Genomic DNA, 7,488 nt, shown 5'->3' with positions numbered 1-7,488 from the left:
CTGGAGATGGCATAACACATGCTTTCTCTAACACCAAAGAGGAACCCTTCCCCTCGCCTAGGCTCGAAGGCGCCGAACCGTTAAAGTGTAGAGACGCTCACCCGAGAGCTAAAGCAAGGTTGGCCTCAAGTCCGGGCTAGCCATGGATCACAACCATCATCACGGAGGAGCACACACACGGAGGCTGCGACGCAGACGCCGTAGGGAACCAATGGAAGAGAGTAAGCCGCCGGGAGAGTCGCCGAAAGGAAGAAGCTGCCAAGCCCCATGGCGAAGATTAGGTCCGAGGACACTCAAGAACCAGCCGAATCGGCACCAACGGTGCTGCTGCTGCCAGGAAGGGGATCCCGATCCCCTTCCGCCCTGTCTCGAGGGCGCCGACCCGCCGGGGCATTTCAAAACACCGCCACTGAGCAACTTGTGGCTGGATCTGAAACCTGCACCGAATATATACGCCATCGACTCTACAGACGCCAGGCGCCCACCTGCAGCTGCTACACGCCCCCAAAGCACCAACCTTCCCCAGACGGCGCCTCCAAGGAGGACACGACGCACCAGGCGCCGCCGCCGCCGCCCATCCCACGCCGGGATTTGAGCTTTCGCCCGGGAGGCATGGCCGGGTGTGGATGGGAGCCCGGGGCTGCGACTCCAACGAGCAGACCGACGCAAAAGGGGCGCCGCCGCCGCCGTGTTGGGAATACCAACAGGGGTTTCCCTCGGGCTCGTCCAGCACCACCAGCTCAGGGAGCACCCCGCCGGCACCGGATCCGGGGATCAGAGGCCCAGAATCAGGCAAATCCAGCAAGGGAGAGCAGAGAGAGGGAGAACCTGTCCTTCAGATCTAGAGCAGAGGAGGGAGAACCTCGCCGCGCCGCGACCACTTCCCGCCAGGGCCTCGCTGCCCGAGCAGCCGAGGGATCCAGCTTGCACCTCTCGCGCATGCCGCCAGCCGAAGGGCGACGCTGCCTCACCAACCGGGTCGCCGCCCGTCTTCCGGGGCCCAACGCAAGCGAGCGAAGCGACGAAGCCCCGCCGCCACCGTCATCAGCAGTCGCTCAGGCGAAGCCCGACGACTCCCTCGGGTGACGGCAGGGGAGGAGGGATGGAGGGAGCGGCGCCTAGGGAAACCCTAGGGGCCCTCGGGTCGCCCGGGGGAGGACGACGTGAGGGGGGGAGGGGGGCGGTCAGTTCTGCTGATCCAACCAGAGGTACTCTATAGCATTTTTTTTACTCTGGCCATCACGTGGTTAGTAACCACTTTTTCCACTGCAGCCTCAGAACCAGAAGATAATACTCCCTCCGTTCGGAATTACTTGTTGCATAAATGGATGAAAATGGATATATCTAAAATTAAAATACATTTGAATACATTTATTTCTCTGACAAATATTTCCGAACGGAGGGAGTACAAAGGCGCTTGAGACTATTCCTTTTGCCCGACTGAACTTTTCCATTGCCATTCAGCTCGATGAGGACATGCACATTTCTCTGTGGGCCTACCCAGCTCATCGCCTTACCCCGTGATCCTCATCCACACGTTCTCACCTAAACTCCTCATCAACAGTACCAGCACACCACTTTCTCTCTACATCTCATTTTCCTTCAAGTTTCGGTCATGCTGGCCGCACGCAGAGGCGGAGCAAAGAAGAGCTCGAACGTAGGCCTCGTTGGTAATTTGAGGCTGCAGCAGGAGCGCTCCAAACCGGCTCATGCCGACGGCGCTCATAGACAGGGCAGGCTGCGGGCAGACCCGACGAGGTAAAGCAGCAGAAAGAAACGACCGGCGCCTCATGGTGACGGCGGTTCAGAGTTGAGACCACGGCTATCGGCCAAGCCGGCAACAGCAGTGAAGGCAGGGCATCGCAGCACAATGGAAACAGCGCAGGCGACCCACGGGAGCGGCAGCAGGCAAAGGTTGCGCCAGGCAGTCCCTTGGCGGCGCTAGGCCGGCGATGATGCGAGGGCGACACGGCAGTTCCGCTGAAGGTGGCATGAGTCCGGTTCGAGGCTGCATCAGCGGTGGTTTGAAAACAGAGCCATGGTGGTGGAGGCACGAGGCACCGGGCGGCCCAGTGGAAGGACGAGACGGCAGCGGTTTCGGAGCCGGAAACGACTCACAGTGGAGGAGAGGTTCGCGGCGGGTCATGGCGACTCACGGTAATAGTTGGGCAGGCCGGGTCACGGCGGCCGCGAGTCGACCGGGCCTCTCGAAGTGAAGGGTGGAGGTCGAAACAGTGCTTGAGGTGCGCTGTGCTCGACGGCAGCGGGGCCGTGGAGGCAGAGCTAAACCGGCGGGCCATCCGGTGGCGGTTCAAGAACTGCCGGTTTGGAGGCGGAGTCGCGCGGCGGGAAGGCGGAATCGAGACTAGGCCGGGCTTGGCTCGGTGTTGGACCTGAGCGAGGGACGGCCTGCGGCGGCAGGGTGGCTCGTGCCGCTGCTGGAAACGGGCGCGTACGACGGCGGCTCAACGCGGCAAATCAGGGTCGCGTGCGCAAGCTTACACGAAGGCGGCTGGGGGCAGCCACAGCGAAGCCGAAACGGCTTGGGTGCCGCGGCAACTACAGCGACTCGGAACGGAGTAGCCATAGAACAAAGGCAGACATCATGGGGACGGCGGCTCTCCGTGGCAACTCGGCAACGCGAGGGCGGTCTTGAAGCGGGTCGGCTTGGCAAGGCTGCGGCCGGAGCTAACCACGGCGGAGGAGGCGGCCGGTAGCTCGGGGCCGAGTAATGAGAGGCGTAGCGCAGGGGGCTCAAGACGGTCCCCAGTAAGTAGAGGCGGAGCCGGTTTGAGGCGTGGCTGCGGCCATGCAGTGGCGGTTCGAAGGTGACGCCGGCGAGGTGAAACGGCGTGACGAGGCTGCGGAGGCCTGACGGCTGTGAACCGGTGGAGGCGACAGCGTTTGAAGCCGCGGCCCGGGCAAGGCAATCTGTCGTAGCCTCGGGAACCAGACGAAGCGCGGGTGGCTCGCAGCGGAGAAGAAGCCGGCCCGGCATGGTTTGATGCTTGTCCGGTTCGTGGCCATTCTTGATGAATCCTAATCCATGTCTCCCTTGAAGTCTGATTCCGGGTCGACAAGGCGGGTGTTAAGAGCGTGACGAGGCTGTAGAGCCTGTCCAGCGCAGCCGCCACTCGAAGTGGATGCAAGCGGGGGCATCTTGCGGGATGCAGAGCGGAGAGAACCAACTCCAACGGCGGCTCGGAATAAGCCATCAAGGCAACTTGGAGTGGAGGATGGCTCGGAACGGCACGGTGGCTCCCGCGCGGCGGAGACCAGGCGGCGATCTGTTCATGGAGTCGTCGGAGCCCCAATCCGTCTCCGGGTTGTGACCCCTTCTTTTTTTTTCTTTTTTTCTTTTTTTTGACTTGACTTTGTATTATTTTTCTCTTCGATAGCTTATTGACTCGGGCAGCCAACCAGCGGAATCAATTGATGCTTATCATGTAGCCTCTGCCGGTTTCGCTTTTGTATGATTCAAACCACGGAATAACCCGTTTGACTGTCTTCGGTTGATCTGACTGGAGCACAATGAAAAAATCATATCGATCTATGACAACTGCTCCAACTTAGTGGCCATAAAAACTGTTGTTGATTTCAGCACAACCCACGGTCAGCCTATTTGATTGGACCTTACCCCGTCAGCCTTTGGCGGTTTTCGAGGCGGCTTAACAAAAATCACAATGCGAATCCGGGTCATAACAACAGTCCGGTTTTGAAGCCTACAGCGTAACCCTCCCAAACCTTAGACCTCATAGGTTATGAATCTGGATCAATGTCTTTGAAGTTGATCTTCCAAACCAGCTATTCTTCATCCGGAACAATTGTAAACTTCTCGATTCCTGAGATAAATCCCTTCAAGAACTCAATACCATCGTGCGCGTGTCCCATGGTGGACGCTAACTGTCGTGGAATTGCCACGTCGGATGTCCTAGCGGAAGAACTTAGTCGTGAGGCCAATGCATCTATGTAGTATCTTGAGAGGGGTTGAGCAGAATCGAGAAATGCAACACAAGACGAGGATTTAGACAGCTTCGGGCCCCGGGAAACATTGTCCGGTAACAACCCTACATGCTATTTGAGGCTAGATCTCATTATTATCACGAGGGAGTCGCCGTAAACCGGCTCTCCTCTAATTGTGTCTAGCCCTAGAGATTGTTGTTTTTTTCTCCCTCTTTGGGGAGCCCTGCCCCTCCTTATATAAGTTAAAGGGGCGGGTTATATGTAGAGTCCATCTCGGACTAAGACTTAAACTATTTTGACTTCCCTTCCTGGGCTTCTTAACGTCTGCCGGTTTAACATTGTCTGTCGGTTTAACATTGTCTGTCGGTTTAACATTATCTGTAGGGTTATGATTGACTTAACACCTGCCGGTGCTACCATCTGTCTTAACTCTGCCGGTTTAACACTCGCTGGTTTACCGTCTTTCTTAGCCATCTGTCTTAACCCTCCGCCGGTTTACCAAATCCCAGCCGGTTTACAACTCCAGCTGGGTCATACCGCGGGGTATATCCCCGACACCGGCTAGGGGAGAAGGCATTGCCCTTGTATCAGATGATGAAGAAAACATATGGTTTTGTTTGGAGCGATGCGGCAAACTCTGCTTTTGAAGATCTGAAGACACAGCTTGCTGAGCAGCCGGTCCTTGCTGCTCCAGTTGAGAAAGAGTCGTTGTTGTTATACATAGCCACCAACTCACGCACTGTTAGTGTGGCTATAGTGGTGGAGCGCAAGGAGGCTGGCAAGGAACATCCGGTTCAACGGCCGGTTTACTACGTCAGTGAGGTGTTAATTGAATCCAAGCAACGATATCCACATTGGCAGAAACTCGTGTATGGGGTGTTCATGGCGAGCCGAAAGTTTAAACATTATTTTCAGGGTCATCCAGTCATTGTGGTTAGCTCTGCTCCTTTGGGAGACATCATTCAAAACAGAGAAGCCACTGGACGAGTCGCCAAGTGGGCCATTGTTGGGTCTCATGCGTTGAAGTATGTACCACGTACTGCAATTAAATCTCAAGCACTAGTGGACTTCATTAATGACTAGGCAGAGATGCAGATGCCAGAAGAAAAGCCAGACAACACGTATTGGACTATTCATTTTGATGGGTCCAGACAGTTGGAAGGCTCGGGGGCTGGAGTTGTTTTAATCTCTCCTCGGGGTGACAAATTTTGTTGTGTTACGGCTGATGTTTCCTTGCACTAACAACGCAACAGAGTATGAAGCCTTGCTCCATGGTCTTCGACTGGCAAAAGAGATGAGTTTGAGCCGGGTCAGATGTCTTGGTGACTCATATTTAGTTGTTCAACAGGTATCAGGCAAGTGGAATTCCAAGGATTCTCTCATGGCAGCTTATCGTCGGGAGGTTAATGATGTTGCAGGGCATTTTGAAGGTTATCAGGTGGAGCACATTGACCGTAGGAAGAATGAAGCGGCTGATACTTTAATACGGTTGGGGTCTCAGTGTAAGTCGGTACCACCTAATACCTTTTTGGATGTTTTGCATAACCCGTCTGTCTAGTTGCCCACAGAAGAAGATTTAGTTGTTCCTGAATCGGAGGCGCAGTTGGTGGCGGCTCTTCATGTCATCCCAGATTGGACAGTGTCGTTCTTGGCTTACATGACCCGAGGAGAGTTGCCAGCGGATGAGACTCTGGCTCGACAGATAACCCGATGGTCTAAGTCAATGACGATTTCAGATGGAGAATTATACCATCGCAACGTCTCTGGAGCGTTTCAGCGGTGTGTTTCCCCCGAAGAAGGCCAAGAAATACTTCGCGAGATACATGAAGGCGATTGTGGTCATCACGCCGAGTCAAAATCTCTGGTGGCCAAGGCTTTTCGTCATGGTTTTTACTGGTTGACGGCTCACGCTGATGCAGAGGATTTGGTCAGCAGATGTGATGGATGTCAAAAGTTCGCACGGCGAGCACATGTGCCGGCTCAAGAGCTCTGGATGATTCCAATCACTTGGTCGTTTGCGGTCTGGGGGCTTGACATGGTGGGACCTTTTAAAAGGTCTAGGATAAAAAGACACATCCCTTTGTGGCAGTTGATAAATTCACTAAGTGGGTTGAGGCGGAGCCAGTAAGTAAGTGTGACGCGGCCACGGCGGTTCAGTTCATGAAAAAGGTGATCTTCCGTTTTGGTTTTCGACATAGCATTATCACTGATAATGGCACTAATCTGTCCCAAGGGGCTATGGAGGAGTTTTGTTAACGTGAGCATATCCGGCTTGATGTTTCTTCCGTAGCTCATCCTCAGTCCAATGGTCAAGCTGAGAGAGCGAATCAGGAAATTTTAAAGGGTCTCAAGCCCCGGCTTATGGTTCCCCTGCAGTGCACGCCGGGTTGTTGGGTAGAGGAATTACCCTCGGTGCTGTGGAGTATCAACACCACGCCGAACAGGTCCACAGGTTACACAGCCTTTTTCATGGTGTATGGTGCAGAAGCAGTGCTGCCTAGTGACATCCGTCATGACTCGCCCCGTGTGGCGGCTTATGTTGAAGCTAATAATGAACAATCCAGACAGGATGCACTTGACTTATTAGATGAAGAAAGAGACTTAGCAGCGGCTCGATTAGCAATTTATCAACAGGACCTGCGCCGTTATCACAACTGTCGGGTTAAGTCCAGGACTTTCTAGGAAGGGGACCTGGTGCTCCAGCTCATCCAGGATCTGTCAGATGCACACACGTTATCTCCACCTTGGGAGGGACCCTTTGTGGTCAGCAAGAACTTAAACAACGGGTCGTATTACCTCATTGATGTTCGAGAGCACAAAGACTCACGTAAGTCGGAGGAGGAGACCCACCGGCCGTGGAACATTGCTCAACTTCGACCATACTACACTTGAGCCACCGGCTCTCATCATGTACATACTTTAACATTGTACATACCATGATCAGCAATAAAGTAAGACCATCGGTCTCTTTTTTTAAAGATTATGCATCTTTGTTATTTCTTATTTTCCAATGACTATTAAGGAGCTGATCATATTTGAATCCAGTTTAACCTTTTTTGGTCCAGCTTATGATCGTATTCGAATCTAGCTGCAATATCATGGTCACTTGGGGGCTTCCCGTTCAAACATAGGTCGTATTCGAACCAAAGATAACATAGTTGTCGTAACCCTCTTGATCGGCTCAAGGCCAAACTCACTTGGGGGCTTCTTGATCGTGTCTGAATCATAGCTTAACCCCTTTTGGGTCTGACTTGGATCGTATTTGAATCAGGGTCGTTGAAACCTCTCAAGGTCATTTGGGGGCTTCCTGTTCAAACATAGGTCGTATTCGAACCAAAGAGAACATAGATGTCAGTACCCTCTTGATCGGCGCAACGCCAAAGCCACTGGGGGCTATATGGTCGTATTCGAACCAAAGAGAACATAGCTGTCGGTACCATCTTGATCGGTGCAACGCCAAAGCCACTGGGGGCTATATGGTCGTATTCGAACCTTAGCTTAACCCCTTTGGTCCGGTTTACTGAT

This window comes from Triticum aestivum, chromosome 1A (genome assembly GCF_018294505.1).
Source record: "Triticum aestivum cultivar Chinese Spring chromosome 1A, IWGSC CS RefSeq v2.1, whole genome shotgun sequence".
Lineage (NCBI taxonomy): Eukaryota > Viridiplantae > Streptophyta > Magnoliopsida > Poales > Poaceae > Triticum > Triticum aestivum.
The sequence above is the reverse complement of the archived record's forward strand: the minus strand, read 5'-3'. Positions refer to the sequence as shown.